Genomic DNA, 16486 nt, shown 5'->3' with positions numbered 1-16486 from the left:
TAGATCCTGGTGACTGAGATTCATTTTGCCCCAGAGGATTAGTCTAAACCTCTTCATCATGGTAATCCTGTATCTTGCCAGTCGTGGTTAGTGAATGGGCATCTGACCCATACTGGCTAATTAGACAGGAAGTGAATTAATACATCAAATTTTATGGAGAAAAATTTCTGGTTCTTCAAAAGGAGGCACTGAGAATGTTTCATTTCTTCCTCTGTTCTCATGTCTTGACATGAATTCTAGAATCATTGTAGACACTCGAGGAACAAACAACCACAAAACCTAGGTGACATACAATTACAAGTGTGTATTGCTCCTGTGTTTCGGGTAGTTAGCTAAGTGGCTCTGGCGAACTTGGCTGTACTTATACATCTGGGGATTGACTTGGCTGCTGACTGGTGCAGTCTTGCTTTGGTTGTCATATCTGGGATGACTCAGGTGTGTTCCACGTGTCTTTCATCTCCCATTAGGCTAGCCCAGGCAAATTCTCATGGAAATGGCAGAGGCACAAAAATATGACTAGAAACAGATACAAACTTTCTCAAGACTCTTTTTATGGGACATCTGCTAACAATCCATTGGCCAAAGCAAGTTACATGATCAAACTCAAAATAAAGGAGGAAGGACATGGATTTCATCTCTTGAATAAAGAAGCTAAAACGTAACTTGCCAAATGATATACAGAGAGGACTAGACAAAGAGCTGCAGCTATTTAGTCCAATAAGTCTGCCTCGTGGACAGCTCGAATCCACTAGCTGCTCCTTAGAAACCCTATAGGGCAGTTCTACTCTGTCCTATAGGGTTGCCATGAGTTGGAATCAACTCAACAGCAATGGATTTGGTTTGCTGTTTTTGGTTGCCTCATACAAAGCTGACACGGACTCATCTCAACCTGCAAAATTCCCATCAACCTTTCCATGTTCTACTCAAATACCCTCTTTGTGTAAACTTCTCTGATCTTCCTAGCTGGATTTTTCTGTGTCTAGGTTTTACTGTTCCTTTCTTCATATCTGTAATGTGACACCTGTTCTACATGATGATACTTACTTTGGGTGTCTTCTCACCTATAAGTTGTGTCTGTTCCCTCATCCCCACAGTGTACTGCAAAACCTAAGAGGTGGTCAAGATATGAAAAGTAATAACTGATAAAGCTTCTAGCAGTACAGGATTCTCTAAATTATTGTAGGAAAGATCCAGAACCCACTGCCTTTGAAGCTATTCCAACTCATGGTGACCCCATACGTCATAGAGTAGAAATGCTCCGTATGGGTTTCCTGGCCGTGAATCTCTATAGAAACAAATTGCCATGCCTTTCTTCCATGTTGCTGTTGGGTGGGTTCAAACCACAATCGTTAGATTAGTAGTCATGCCCAACAATTTGTGCCACCCAGAAATATCTATAGGAATAATAAGGGAAAAATATGCTTATCTTTTTTTATCCTTCCTCCTTGAGTTTAAAAATCCTTATGGAAATTATATTTTCACTAATTTACTTTGGAATCAGCCTCTCAAATCAAAAGTAACAGACCCACGGTGCTGGCACAACCTCTGCACAACTTCTAATTTTGCTTCACCTTGATTTCCCAAGGTGATACCAACTGACAGAGTTTGCATTTTACCTCCTCCTCCTCTATCAGTTCCCTGGTTTCCCAAGCATACTTAGCATTGGGATGAGCTACAAGTCGTTTTCTTGTAATTAAATGCATTCAAAATGAAGTTCACCAAGCATAAAAACTCCTCTAATGTTCTCTAAACAAAAACCCAGTAATGCTATCTGCAAGGAGGAATTCTTAAGTTTAAACTCCACAGGTCAAGTGAGTAGGCTTTAAAATTATTTTTAAAATCACCAAAAAAAAAAAAAAAATAGAAAAAAAAAAACCTTTGCCGTTGAGTGAATTTTGACTCGTAGCAACCCTATAGGACAGAGTCAGACTGCCCATAGGGTTTCAAAGGAGTGGCTGGAGGTTGGCAATGCCAATCTTTTGATTATCAGCCAACCTTCTGATTAGCAGCTGTAGCTCCTAACCACTGCACCACCAGGGTTCCTACAATCACTGAAGTGGAATGCAAACATATCACCTACTATTAAAACATAGAGAAATTATTTGTGAAAGCAAAGTGATCCAAAAAACCTGGCCAAAAGAAACAAACATGGTTACTAGCAAGAGATACTTACGGAGCATCTACTCTGGCTTCTCACTGAGGTAAAGGACAGAAAGCTGGATACAACAGGCATCTATTAGCTGTGTATGTTACATAAAGTGCAGAACTTTATCCCTCCACTTCCAAAATTCACCTGAGCCACCACTGTGACCAGGTATCTTCTACGTTCACTGAGAAAAGCCAGAAAAGTCAGATGACACTCCTATTTCTTAAAGGTTGTTCTTGAACAGCATGAGCAGTGTTACTAAGGACATTGGTATCAATTGGGCCCAACCAAAACAGGCCAGGAAATCATACCATTGGTATAAAAAAAAAAAAATTAACATAGTCTTAAAATCCATCCTTACTGTTTGTATTCTGAGGTCTAGAGTCTGATTTTTTTTTTTTCAATTTTGTTTTTATCTGAAGACCTTTTTCAAAGCGCCACTATTTATGTGATTATTTTTGATGCTCAGAAGAAACTTGAGAGGTAGGATGAGTGGATATTGCTTTGCCAGGTTATTCTCAAGTTACAGATAAGCAAACGGAAGGACAGGGAATTTATGTGACATGCCCAAGATCACACTAGCAGACCTAGGAAGAAAACTCAGACTTCCTGACATTATGCTCAGAGCCCTTTCCAATAGAAGACAGCTCTGGTTACTTGTATTCAGGCAGGCAACTGCAGGCCTACTTATTCATGAAGAGTCTTGGATAAATGGATGAGTGTTCTTTAATATATTGAAAGCCAATCTCAATTTTAAGGAAAAAGACCAGTATCAAACATTGATACTGTGTATATAATGTGGGTATTTTATTTTATTTCATTTTACCTTTGTAGTTACTTTGGTTCTAATGTCCTTGATGGAGATCTATTTAGGCCTTTTCACACAGTAGATGAGCTGACTCACAGACAGGAAGAAAATAATTTGATGTAGAACACACAAAAACCACCTCAGACAGACAAAGAAAGACAATGTTTATTGTTTTATTAGGATGTTAAGTTTTAAGATAATGATTACTTTTTGTGGCTTTGAGGGATATGGAAACTGGCATGACTCTCCTGCCGCTGCTCCTTATTACCTCTGTGGCTTTCACTCAGCTATTAAGACTTTATTTTATCTGAATGGAAACCCTGATGGCGTAGTGGTTAAGAGCTGTGGCTGCTAACCAAGATGTCAGCAGTTCAAATCCACCAGGCACTCCTTGGAAACCCTATGGGGAAGTTCTACTTTGTCTTATAGTATTGCTGTGAGTTGAAATGGACTCGTCGGCAATGGGTTCTTTTTCTTTTTCTTTTTTTTAATATCTGAATATACTTCTATATAAAATGAAGACGAGTAATAACTAACTCATACCTTGAGGGGGTTAAATGAGCTAATATGTGTAAAGCATTTGAAATTGCGTCAGGCATATAAATAAGTTATTGTCTTTGTTGGGTGCAGCGGAGTCAGTTTCCACTCACAGCAACCCTATATAGGAGAGAGGGAAACACTGCCAGGTCCTGTGCCATCCTCACAATCACTGCTATGTTTGAGCCCATTGTCACAGACGCTGTGTCAATACATCTGGTTGAGAGGCTTCGTCTTTTTTCCTGACCCTCCACTCTACCAAGCATAATGTCTTTCTCCAGGGATGGTCTGTCCTGATAACATGTCCAAGGTACATGAGATGAAATCTCGCCATCCTTACTACTAAGGAGCATTCTGGCCATACTTCTTCCAAGACAGACTTGTTTGTTCTTCTGGAAGTCCATGGTGTATTCAATATTCTTTGCCAACACCATAATTCTAAGGCATGAGTTCTTCTGCGGTCTTCTATATTCATCGTCCAGCTTCTGCATGCAGATGAGGTGATTGAAAATATCATGGCTTGGGTCAGGCACACCTTAGCTCTGAAAGTTACAACTTTGCTTTTCAACATTTTAAAGAGGTCTTCTGCAGCAGATTTGTCCAATGCAAATCGTTTGATTTCTTGACTGCTGCTTCCATGGGTGTTGATTGTAGATCCAAGTAAAATGGAATACTTGACAGCTTTAGCCTTTTCTCCATTTATCATGATGGTGCTTACTGGTTCAGTTAAGATAATTTTTGTTTTCTTTATGTTAAGGCGTAAACCATTCTAAAGGCTGTAGTCTTTGATCTTCATCAATAAATGCTTCAGGTCCTCTTCACTTTCAGCAAGCAAGGTTGTATCATTTGCATGTCCCAGGTCGTTAATGAGTCTTCCTCCAATCCTGATGCTGTTTCCTTCTTCTTATAGTCCAGCTTCTCATTTGCTCAGCATACAAATTATATAAATACAGAAATGTTTGTTATTATTATATATTGTTATTATTATATTATATTATTATTTATAATATTATATTTACATAAATATTATAAAAATAAGTACTCAATAATTGTTAGATATCTTTATGATGGACCTAGTTGGAAAGCCCAGGGGATTAAGTATAGTTATTTTAATAAAACAGACTTGACAGGTGCTCTTTCTTCATAGACCTTTTACTAGTTGTCATGCATCTTTTATCAGTATATTTTCACTTTCAGACTTTATAAAAAGAAAAAAAAATACCTATGGAAAACTATGTAGCTGTTTATTTTATACAAAAGCTTGCTGTGAATAAAACATATTCTATAGTGGTAATCACTATTTCATGTTAAATTATAGATAATTGAGTTGAGTTCTTATAGCTTTACTATTTAATGAGGGGCCTAAAAGTGTGTTTAAAGATAAAGAACAGTTGAAGAGCTGTAAAGAGTGGTAAGGAGCTGATTAGATTTTCAAATGGTAAAGATAAGAAGTACTAATCCACTGTGACAATCCAATAGAAGGGAATTACCAAAAGCATTTACTAATGGTTCGTAATACTCGAACCTTAATTTCTCCTTTCTAATTGTCCTTTCCTCTCTCATTTCTTTCCATTTCCTTCTTATATTGGCAGCTCTGACTCCTTTCTTTGATTATCTTGTTTAATTTTATTCCCCAGTTTTCATTTCAGTGTCTCATGGTATTTTTATCTCATCACCATCCTTTTTATATTCTATGCTATCCATTAATACATTAAAGTTCAACAAAAAGAAATGGCATTTTTTAAATTTTAAATAAGTGTAATTTGGATAAGTAGCCCTGGTGGTGCAATGATTAAGTGCTTGGCTGCTAACCGAAAGGTAGGTGGTTTGAACCCACCAGTCTCTCTACATGAGAAAGATTTGATGGTCTACTTCCTTAAAGATCACGGCCTTGGAAACCCTATGGGGAAGTTCTACTCTGTCCTATATGGTCACTATGAGACAGAAGGAAAACCTGGTGGCATAGTGGTTAAGCGCTATAGCTGCTAACCAAAAGGTCGGCAGTTTGAATCCACCAGGAGCTCCTTGGAAACTCTACGGGGCAATTCTATTCTGTCCTATAGGGTCGCTATCAACTCGAGGGCAATGAGTTTGGAAACCCTGGTTGCATAGTGGTTAAGGGCTACGGCTGCTAACCAAAGGGTCAGCAGTTTGTATCTGCCAGGTGCTCCTTGGAAACTCTATAGGGCAGTTCTACTCTGTCCTATAGGGTTGCTATGAGTCGGAATCTACTCAATGGCACTGGGTATGAGACAGGATTGACTTGATGGCAATGGGTTCTGTTGCTGTTGTTTTGGGACTGGATCTTTGAGTATATTCCCTTATAAATGCTGCCTTTTTTTTATGATTCTTGATCATTTGAAAAGGGTCTATGAGCCTTTGTCACAAATTGTCTCCAAAAAAGTAAAGTGTTTATTTCCCTTTAGGAAGAAGATAGTATTGACCTGTGGAGTTTAAACTTAAGAACCTCCTCCTTACAGATAGGATTATTGGGCTCTTATTGGCAGACTTTTTTTAGAGGGGTTTTTATGCTTGGTTGGATTTCTCAGCTTTTTTAATTGCTGTTCTTACTCTCACTCCTAGATTAAAGAACTGCTCTGATGTCCATTTGGCATTTGCTCTTCCCTTGAGAGCCTCAGAGTTAACGCTTACAAAGTGAATGATAATTTCCTGTATCTCTGCTACTGTCTGATTCGATTCCTTTGGGGTCAGTAAAACACACGGCCAAATTGATTTTTTGAGGCCCCCAAAACTAAAGTCTTTGTCAAATTTCAAAGAGTCCTTTGATGTCATCGTGGTTTGTGAATACTAAATGACATTCTTGGCCTATGCCAGTATTCGTGCCTGATCAGGCTGTCATTAACTTTCGCCTTTATTGCAAACTTTCACAGAAAGCCACAGAGATGTGATACATCAATTTGAAAATAGTTAATTAGTAGCCTGCTTCTCTCTGCAGTTCTGTCCAACAAGGTCATACATATTAGCAGACATATTCCCATGGGATTCAGCCACCATAAAACCTGGTATGACAATGCTATTCCAATACAGTCATTAGTCTTTTTCCTTATCTATTCACATTGAAAAATGTGTATAAGGAGTCAAATATTCAACATTTTTTAATACAGACTGTCATGGATTGAATTATGTCCCTCCCAAAATGTGTGTACCAACTTGGTTAGGCCATGATTCCCAGTATTGTCCTCCATTTTGTGTCTGTAATTTTATGTTAAGAGGATTAGGGTGGGACTGTAACATCGCCCTTACTCAGGTCACCTCCCTGATCCAATGAAAAGGGATCACACCTGCGGCGTGGTCTGCATCACCTTTTATCTCTCAAGAGATGAAAGGAAAGGGGAGCAAGCAGACGTGGGGGACTCATACCACCAAGAAAGCAGCACCAGGAGCAGAGCATGTCCTTTGGACAAGAGTTCCCTACTCCTGAGAAGCTCTTTGAACAGGGGAAGATTGAGGACAAGGACCTTCCTCCAGAGCTAACCGAGAGAAAGTCTTCCCCTGGAGCCGATGCCCTGAATTTGGACTTATAACCCACTAGAGTGTGAGAAAATAAATTTCTCTTTGTTAAAGCATCCATTTGTGGTATTTCTGTTATAGCAGCACTAGATAACTAAGATAATCTTTCTGCAAATAAAACACTATTTTGGGGAAAAATTAATATTCCTATGAAAGATGGAAAAATTAAAATGTATGGAATTTGGTTCCAAAATTTTTATTCTATAAATAATAGTATTTTAAACATAAATGTATGTACACTGGCGAGGAGGTGTTCTACTTCCTATACTATTGTTGTTAGGTGCCGTTCAGTAGATTTTTCACTCATAGCGACCCCATGTGACAGAGTAGAACTGGCCCTTAGGGTTTTCTAGGCTGTTATCTTTAGGAAAGCAGAAGCCCAGGTCTTTCTTCTATGGAACCACTGTGTGGATTTGAACAGTCAATCTTTAGGTTAGCAGACAAGCACATAACTATTGCACACCAGGGCTCTTCTCATATGTAATTAGGGAAACTCATTAATACATTTAGCACATGAGCTGTATAAAACCAGAAGTACTCCAATGTCCTTAAGCCACCATAAATTTATATAGAAAAGGACCTTTAGAGTTCATTGCACTCACAGAAAATGCTATCATTTTTGGAAATGATGATAAAATTCATGGAAATGCTGGCTTGCACAGTGATTTCCATGTATTCTGGAGAGTCTAATGAGTTCATTATTTCACAAAATATTAAGTATTTTAGGCTACTGGTATTTTGGACAAACTAGAAGCAATTTACAAGTTTCTCAACCTTTACTTAGTCTTTCCTTGTGCCTTTTGGTACAAGAGGGAGGAGCATGAAATGATTTCTTGAGCACACCTAGAGCAAATTACAATGAGATACCAGCATGAGGGGCACAAATCTGATTTGGGGCAGAAAGAGAAACTGAAAAGTCTGATGCTATTTTGAATTCTGAAGTATTGTGTTGATAATCATTTTAATTACCCAAGGAAAAAAATAGAGAAGAAACAATATCATATTTAGAATGTGTTCTATGGCGACTGTTTGGTTTGGGTTGGAACACCTACTTCTGTGATCTGGTACAGGTCGTTTCAAATCTCTAAACTTTTGTTCTTTGGCAATAAAATGGGGACTATTGCTAAGATTGCTCTTGGTGATGACAGTTTACCATTTTAACACTCAGTTGCTGGTGCCTAGGGAGCAGAGTAGATACGGGAAAAAAAAAATTATGAACGTGCCCTTACGTACAAGATGCTCAGAGTTTGGTTGGAATAAAAAATGTAGATGTGAGACTATATCATTCTCTATTCCTTCTAAATTACCTAATACTTACTAGAGACAAATTAGGAAACCTGGCTGGGGCCAGGTAGATGGAAGGCTAACATAAGCAGTCAAATTTTCTAAGCAGTAGTAATGTATGGGTCGGTTTGTTCTAGATGGAGAAGTGAGATGATTTTATACTGGAGAAAAAGAACACTAGAGGCAATAAGGAACTGGGGATATCTGTGGAATGCCCTGGGTGTGTTATAAGAAGGCCCAGTTTGTTTCAAGGAAGGACTAGAAGCATAGAGGAAAGGCATTGAATTTGAATCAAACAAACATCATTTGAAACTTCTGTTCTACCAATTACCAGCTGACATGAGCAAGTCATTTGACATCTATTTGATCTAATTTCTTTATCTATAAATTAGAGGATACAATAAATAATAAAGGAATTTTGAAAGGATTTTATGACATAACAATGTAAAAGGCCATCACAAAGCCTGAAATATAATAAAAACTGCACAAACATTATTTCCCATAGTTCTGTCTTAGTTACCTTGTGCCATTATAATAGAAACACCAAAAGAGGATGGCTTTAATCAACAAATTTATTTTCTCACAGTTTAGGAGGCTAAAAGTCTGAATTCAGGGTGTCTCCAAGGGAAGGCTTTCTCTCTGTGTCAGCTCTGGGGGAGGGTCTTTGTCATCAACATTCCCCTGGGTCTAAGAATTTTTCAGCACAGGGACTGTGGGTCCAAAAGATGAGCTCTTCTTTCTTAGTGGTCGTAAGTCCCACTCTTTGATCCTTCTCTCACCTTTTATCTCCTATAAGGTAAAAGGTAGGACTCAACCAGAAAAGATAGATGGCACTGGCTACCACCAATGACACCCTGACAGGGAACACAACAGACAGCCTCGATGGAGCAGTAGAAAAGTGGAATGCAGAACTCAAATTCTAGTAAAAAGATCAGACTTGTCTGTCTGAGACCAGAGGGAGCCAGAAGACATGACCCCCAGACTCTCTGTTAACCTAGAACTAAAACCATTCCCAAAGCCAACTCTTTAGAAGAAAGATTAGACTCAACTAAAAGATATACAATGATACTCATGAAGAGTGTGCTTCTTAGTTCAAGTAGATACATGAGACTAAATGGGCAGCTCCTGTCTGGAGGAGAGATGAGAAGGCAGAAAAGGATAGGAGCTGGTTGAATGGACATGGGAAATCCAGGGTGGAAGAGAGGAGTGTGCTGTCACATTATAGGGATGGAAACTAGGGTCACATAACAATGTGTATAAATTTTTGTATGAGAAACTAACTTGGACTGTAAACTTTCACCTAAAGAACAACTAAAAAAAAAAGGTGTGACTCAAGTAAAGGTGTAGCATCCCACCCCAATCCCAATTAATATAATGTAATCATACCTCATTAAAATAACAGACAACTCATTCCAAAATGGGACCATAACCATAGGCATAGAGGCTAGAATTTACAACACACAATTACTTCAGATCACAAAATGGAGGACAACCACATAATACTGGCAATCATGGCTTAGCCAAGTTGAAATAAATTTTTGGGAGACACAATTCAATCCATGACAGGACCCATACCATGGAGTAGTGAAAAAAATATTAAAAAGGAATTTATTTCTACTGAATATTTTAGATAATGGAAAGCCATTTAACAAACATAGGATCAAATTGACAACAGCAACGCAAAAGATTAGATAGGAAACTTAGGGGGCAGTGAGTTTATGTTAATGGGGAAGAAACAACTCAGAAAATGAGGGTGAGAATGGCTGCACGTCTGAGGTAACAAGATCAATGTCACTAAATCGTACATGGAGAAATTGTTGAGTTGATGTGTGTTTTGCAGTGTATATTCTTAACAACAAAAATACCAGAAATTATAAAAAGAAAAAAATAACTAAAAAAAAAAAAGCTTTAATATGGTGTTTTAAGACAAAACAATGTCAAGCTAACACCTTAATCGAATTTGGGATTGTCTGACATATGAAACTAGAGTTTAGTTGAATATTGAAATAAAATCTCTTGAGAAATACAAATTTCTTACCACAGTGTGAACAGATTGAATCACTGAGTAATCACTTCTTTATGACTCAGTCGCTTAAAACACACACACACACACTTCTCGTTATGTGTATCAATTATTAAGTGACATACATGAATTCTAGGGACAAATTATTGCCTTAAATAAAATATGGCCTATATGCTATTTGGAGAAAATTATAAAATTACTAATACATTTAATTAATACTGGATATGAAAAGCTTTTCAAAATGACATCTGATAAAACATAGATTTTATCACTCTTAGAAAAAGACAAAAACTGGTTAGGGAAGAGGCAAAGCAGCTGCATCAAATAGACATGTAAACACTGTGACTAAAATTTTAACGGAGAAAGACTTCTTCCAGAAATGAGAGTACAGCGAAAAACTATGGGCATTGCATGTATATGTATATATACATATACATATATACATAAATTAGAAGGAAGTTACATAGATAGGCAACATTTCAATAGATATATAGATAGACAGATGAACAGACAGATAGACAGAAATAGAATAAAACAAGAGCAAAGACAGAAGACTTGCTAGGGACCTGGGGACTCGAGGAATGACTCAATGGTGAGTCTTTTGCTTTTCTTTTTACCTCATGTATCTTAGACTTGGAGCTGAGGTACTTGGCAATGGGCAAAAAAAAAAAAAAAAAAAAAAGCCCCAATAAAATTCTCTCACTAGCAAAAGGACCATGAAATGGTCAGTCTAACAAGACAGACAACTGATAGCCAATAATTGCAAATAGACCCCAATAATGTGCCCAACAGATTTTTGATAGAAGTGCAAAAGTAATTAAAATGAAAGGAAAATCAACTTTTCAAGGAATGGTGCTAGAGCAATTGGACAAAAAAAAAAAAACAAGAACCTTGACATAAACATCATATTTCATGCAAAAATTAACTACAAATGGATCATGAGCTTAAATGTAAAATGTAAAACTATGAACATTTTAGAAAAAAAGGAGAAAATTTATATTTTACTAAAATCATGATTCAAGAATGTTGATAAATTAGATTTCCTTGAAATTTAAACGTTTTTCTCTGCAAAGTACCCTGTGAAGATAAGGAAATGACAAGGAATGTACTTGGACAGTATAGCTGAAAACTGTATATCTGACAAAGGGCTTGTTTTTCCAACATAGAAAGAACTCTAAAATAAACCCAACAGTAATATGAAAACAGGCAAAAGATATACACAGATATTTCACATATACAGGTGGCAAATTGGCACATAAAAAGATATTCGAAGTCATTAGCCATTAGGGGAAAAATTAAAACCACAAGGAGCTTACTACACACCTATCAGAAAGGTGAAACGCTGGTGGTGTAGTGCTTAAGTGCTACCATTGCTAATCAAAGGGTTGACAGTTCAAATCCTCCAGGTGCTCCTTGGAAACTCTATGGGGTAGTTCTACTCTGTCCTATAGTGTTACTATGAGTCGGAATTGACTCGATGGCACTAGGTTTTTTTTTTTTGTTTTATCAGAAAGGCAAAATAAATAAGTAAATAAATATGAAGAAGAAAGAATGAAAAATAGTGACAACATCATGTTCTGGCAAAGTTGTGGAGACACCAGATACATGCATACTGTTGGAAATATAAAACAGAACAGCCATCCTAAAAAAAAAAAAAAAAAGAGTTTTCCAGAATACTAAAAAAAAAAAAACAAACTAAATACTCGACTACCATATGAACTAACAATTACACTACTGCTCTTTTATCCCAGAGAAATACCAACGTACGTTTACATAAAAGCCTGTACATAAATGTTTGTGGAAGTTTAACTTGTAAATTCTAAAAAATGGAAACAACCCAGGTTTTCTTCAATAGATGAATGGTTAAAACCACTTTGGTACATTCATATCAGGCAATACAAAGCAACAGGAAGAAACAAACCATTGATAAACACAGCAACTTGCATGAATTTCCAGAGAGTTATACTGAAGGGTGGTTGATTGGGCTATAAAAGGGCAACAGGAGAGATTCTCCTGGTGATGGAATCGCTTCACGTCAATGTTATTAATTGGTCGTGATATCAGGGCAGAGAGAAGAAAAATGCTGCAATTACGTGCTAGCAATGCAAGGTTAAATCTACAGCTGAATTGTAAAAACTAAAGAAGTGAATTATGAGATGTGCTCATACATACAAACAAAATGTTTACATTCATAAATGCGAGTGACTTAAGAATGTATTTATATTCAGTCTAAAGGCCAACAAATAAAATGTTCTTCCATGTATCTATTTACCAGAAAAATCTTCTCAACAGTTGAAGAGGAATGTAAATTAGAAAATGGGTGAATTTAGTCTTTTAGAAATGTAGGCAAAAAGCTCAGAAGTCAAACTTCGTATAAAAAGTAAACGGGCAGAATATATGCAATAGCTTCCGGTTCCCTGAAAGGTGATTCTGACTACATCAGATGAAAACGCTAAAGAAAGGAGATGCTGCCACGTCTTAGAGGCATAAAGTGTAAGAACATAAATGCTATAAAAAATAGTCCAGCTCACTGTTTTTGATGGAATATCAGTGGAAAATAATTACTAGTTTATTCTTCAAAAGAAAGAAATAAAAGCAAATATAGGTAAGGCTTTTCAGTCACTCCTGGAATAAATGTCGCTTTAAAGGTAGTAACACTCAACAGGAAACCCTGGTGGCCTAGTGGTTACGTGCGAAGGCTGCTAACCAGGTTGGCAGTTTGAATCTTCCAGGCACTTCTTGGAAACTCGATGGGGCAGTTCGACTCTGTCCTAGAGGGTCTGGCTATGAGTTGGAATCGACTTGACGTCAGGGGTGGTGGTGGTGGTGATGGACGCTCAATACTTTGTTTAAGAAGTGAATAAGATTGTTTTTGACAAATTTTAATAAAAAGGAGTAATTAAAGAAATGGATAGTGGGTAAAGGAATATGTTGTTGCTTTTTGCCTGTATCTACTTTTTCATACTAAAAAGAATTTAAATATCTGAGATATAATGAGAAACATTCTTCGAGAATGTGAAAACACACACACACAAATGCAATAAATTGTTCCTACTTCCACCATAAAAACCGAAGAAGCACATTTTGTTATGTTGAATTAAAATAACATAATTATAGTATATACAGACCCTTATTTAAATAAATAGACAAAAAAAAAGTTGCCATCAAATAGATTCCGACTCATAGCAATCCTATAGTATGGAGTAGGACTGCCCCATAGAGTTCCCAAGGAACCACTGCTGGATTTGAACTGCTGACCCTTTGGTTAGCAGATGATCTCTTAATCACTGTGCCACCAGGGCTCCAGACAAAATATAGTGCACCTAAATAAAAAAGTACTAATAGAAATCTTATGAAATTTCTCACTTTAAAAAGGAATTTCAGAGATAATTTTATTATCTATCATTAATTTCAAGCACAAATAGAAAGAAAAAACTCAGCAAGGTAATTTTTAGAGTTAGGAAAGGTCTAAATTTCTAAAGCTAAGCAAAGATTATACAGCAGTTGAGATCCTTGGCTAGAGATAATAAATGCATTGTTATACTCTCGCAAATGTGAGTGATAGTTGTGAAAAGTAATTGCAGATTAAACTTTAGCTTCAGAGTTAAGTCAAACACAAATATATTTTAACTAAAGATTTTACTCACTCCTATAAAAAGGGTAAAGGAAAAAAAGTTGCAGAACTGCCAAGGAGACTTTGTTTTTGAAGTGTTTTTTTTTTTTTTTTAAAGAGCAAAAATTTAAATATAAAATGTTAAAGCTCTCACGTTTATTTTGGAGTCCTACTACGTATTTGGATCCCTGGTGGCACAGTGATTTAGAGCTTGGCTGCTAACCAAAAGTTCGGCAGTTCTATTCTGTCCTGTAGGGTCGCTATGAGTTGAAATCAACTTGACAGCAACTGGTTTAGGTTTTTTTGCGGGGGAGTTAATGCAGTATTTAGTGATGGAGAAGCTCAATATCATCAGTGAAAACGAAGCAAGGAGCCCACTGCAGAACACACCATCAATTGCTAATGAGCAAGTTTAAATTGAAGCTGAAGAAAATAAAAGCAAGTCCACAAAAGCCAAAGTATGACATTGAATATAGCCCGCCAGAATTTAGGGACCATCTCAAGAATAGATTTGCAATACTGAACACTAAAGAGCAAAGTTCAGAAGAGTTGTGGTAAGACATCAAGGACATCATATATGAAGAAAGTTATAAGCCGTAAAAATGACAGGAAAGAAGGAACAGACCAAAATAAATGTCAAAGAGACTCAGAAACTTTCCCTCAAGCACAGAGTAGCTAAACAAACAGAAGAAATAAAGTAAAAGAGGTAAATAGAAGATTTCAAAGGGTAGCTGTAGGAGACAAGGTTAAGTATTATAATAAAATGTGAAAAGACTTGGAGTTGGAAAACCAAAAGGGAAGAGCACACTTTGCATTTCTCAAGCACAAAGAATTTAAGAGAAAATTCAAGTCTCAAATTGTGACACTGAGGATTCTATGGGCAAAAAAAAAAAAAAGAATGATGTCGGAAGCATCAAAAGAAGATGGAAGGAATACACAGAGTCTGTCTACCAAAAAGAACTGATCGATGTTCAACAACTTCAAGCAGTAGTATTTGATCAACTACTGCTGGTACTGTAGGAAGAAAAAGTTATCATGTTTGGTAAGTTCAAGCTGCATTGAAGGTACTGGCAAAAGACAAGTCTCCAAGAACTGATAGACTACCAATTGAGATAATTCAACACACAGATGCAACACTGGAAATGCTTACTCATCTATGTCAAGAAATTTGGAAGACAGCTACCTGGCCAACCAACAGGAGATCCATATTTGTTCCCATTCCAAAGAAAGATAAAGAAAATTCAGAAATTAATGAACAGTATCATTAATATCACATGCTAGCAAATTTTTGCTGAAGATAAATAAAAAATGGCTGCAGCCATATGTCGACAGGGAACTGCCGGAAGTACAAACCAGATTAAGAAGAGGAAGTGGAACAAGGCATATTGCTGACATCAGATAGATCTTTTTTTTTTTTTAATTAATTTTTATTAAGCTTCAAGTGAACATTTACCATTCCAATCAGTCTGTCACATGTAGGTTTACATAGATCATACTCCCTTCTCCCACTTGCTCTCCCCCTATTGAGTCAGCCCTTTCAGTCTCTCGTTTTGTGCCAATTTTGCCATCTTCCCTCTCTCTCTATCTTCTCATCCCCCCCCAGTCAAGAGTTGCCAACACACTCTCCAGTGTCCACCTAATTTAATTGGCTCACTCTTCATCAGCATCTCTCTCCCTGCCGCTGACCAGTCCTTTTCATGCCTGATGAGTTGTCTTCGGGGATGGTTCCTGTCCCGTGCCATCAGAAGTTCTGGGGAGCAACGTCTCTGGGATTCCTCTAGTCGCATTCATATCATTAGGTATGGTCTTTTTATGAGAATTTGGGGTCTGTATCCCATTGGCCTCCTGCTCCCTCAGGTGTTGTCTGTTGTGCTCCCTAGCAGGGCAGACATCGATTGTAGCCGGGCACCAACTAGTTCTTCTGGTCTCAGGATAGTGTAGGTCTCTGGTTCATGTGGCCCTTTCTGTCTCTTGGGTTCTTAGTTGTCGTGTGCCTTGGTGTTCTTCCTTTGCCTTTGCTCCAGGTGGGTTGAGACCAATTGATGTATCTTAGATGGCCGCTTGTTGGCATTTAGGACCCCAGGTGCCACAATTCAAAGTGGGATGCAGGATGATTTCATAATAGAATTATTTTGCCCGTTGACTTAGAAGTCTCCTCAAACCATGTTCCCCAGCCCCCAGCCCCTGCTCCGCTGACCTTTGAAGCTTTCATTTTATCCCGGAAACCTCTTTGCTTTTAGTCCAGTCCAATTAGGCTGACCTTCCTTGTATTGTGTGTTGTCTTTCCCTTCACCCAAAGCAGTTCTTATCTACTGATTGATCAATAAAAAACCCTCTCCCTCCCTCCCTCCCTCCCCTCTTTGTAACCACAAAAGTATGTGTTCTTCTCCGTTTTTTCTATTTCTCAAGATCTTATAATAGTGATCTTATACAATATTTGTCCTTTTGCCTCTGACTCATTTCGCTCAGCATAATGTCTTCCAGATTCCTCCATGTTATGAAATGTTTCAGAGATTTGTCACTGTTCTTTATCGATGCATAGTA

This window comes from Elephas maximus, chromosome 26 (assembly GCF_024166365.1).
Source record: "Elephas maximus indicus isolate mEleMax1 chromosome 26, mEleMax1 primary haplotype, whole genome shotgun sequence".
Lineage (NCBI taxonomy): Eukaryota > Metazoa > Chordata > Mammalia > Proboscidea > Elephantidae > Elephas > Elephas maximus.
This window is presented reverse-complemented; position numbering follows the sequence as displayed.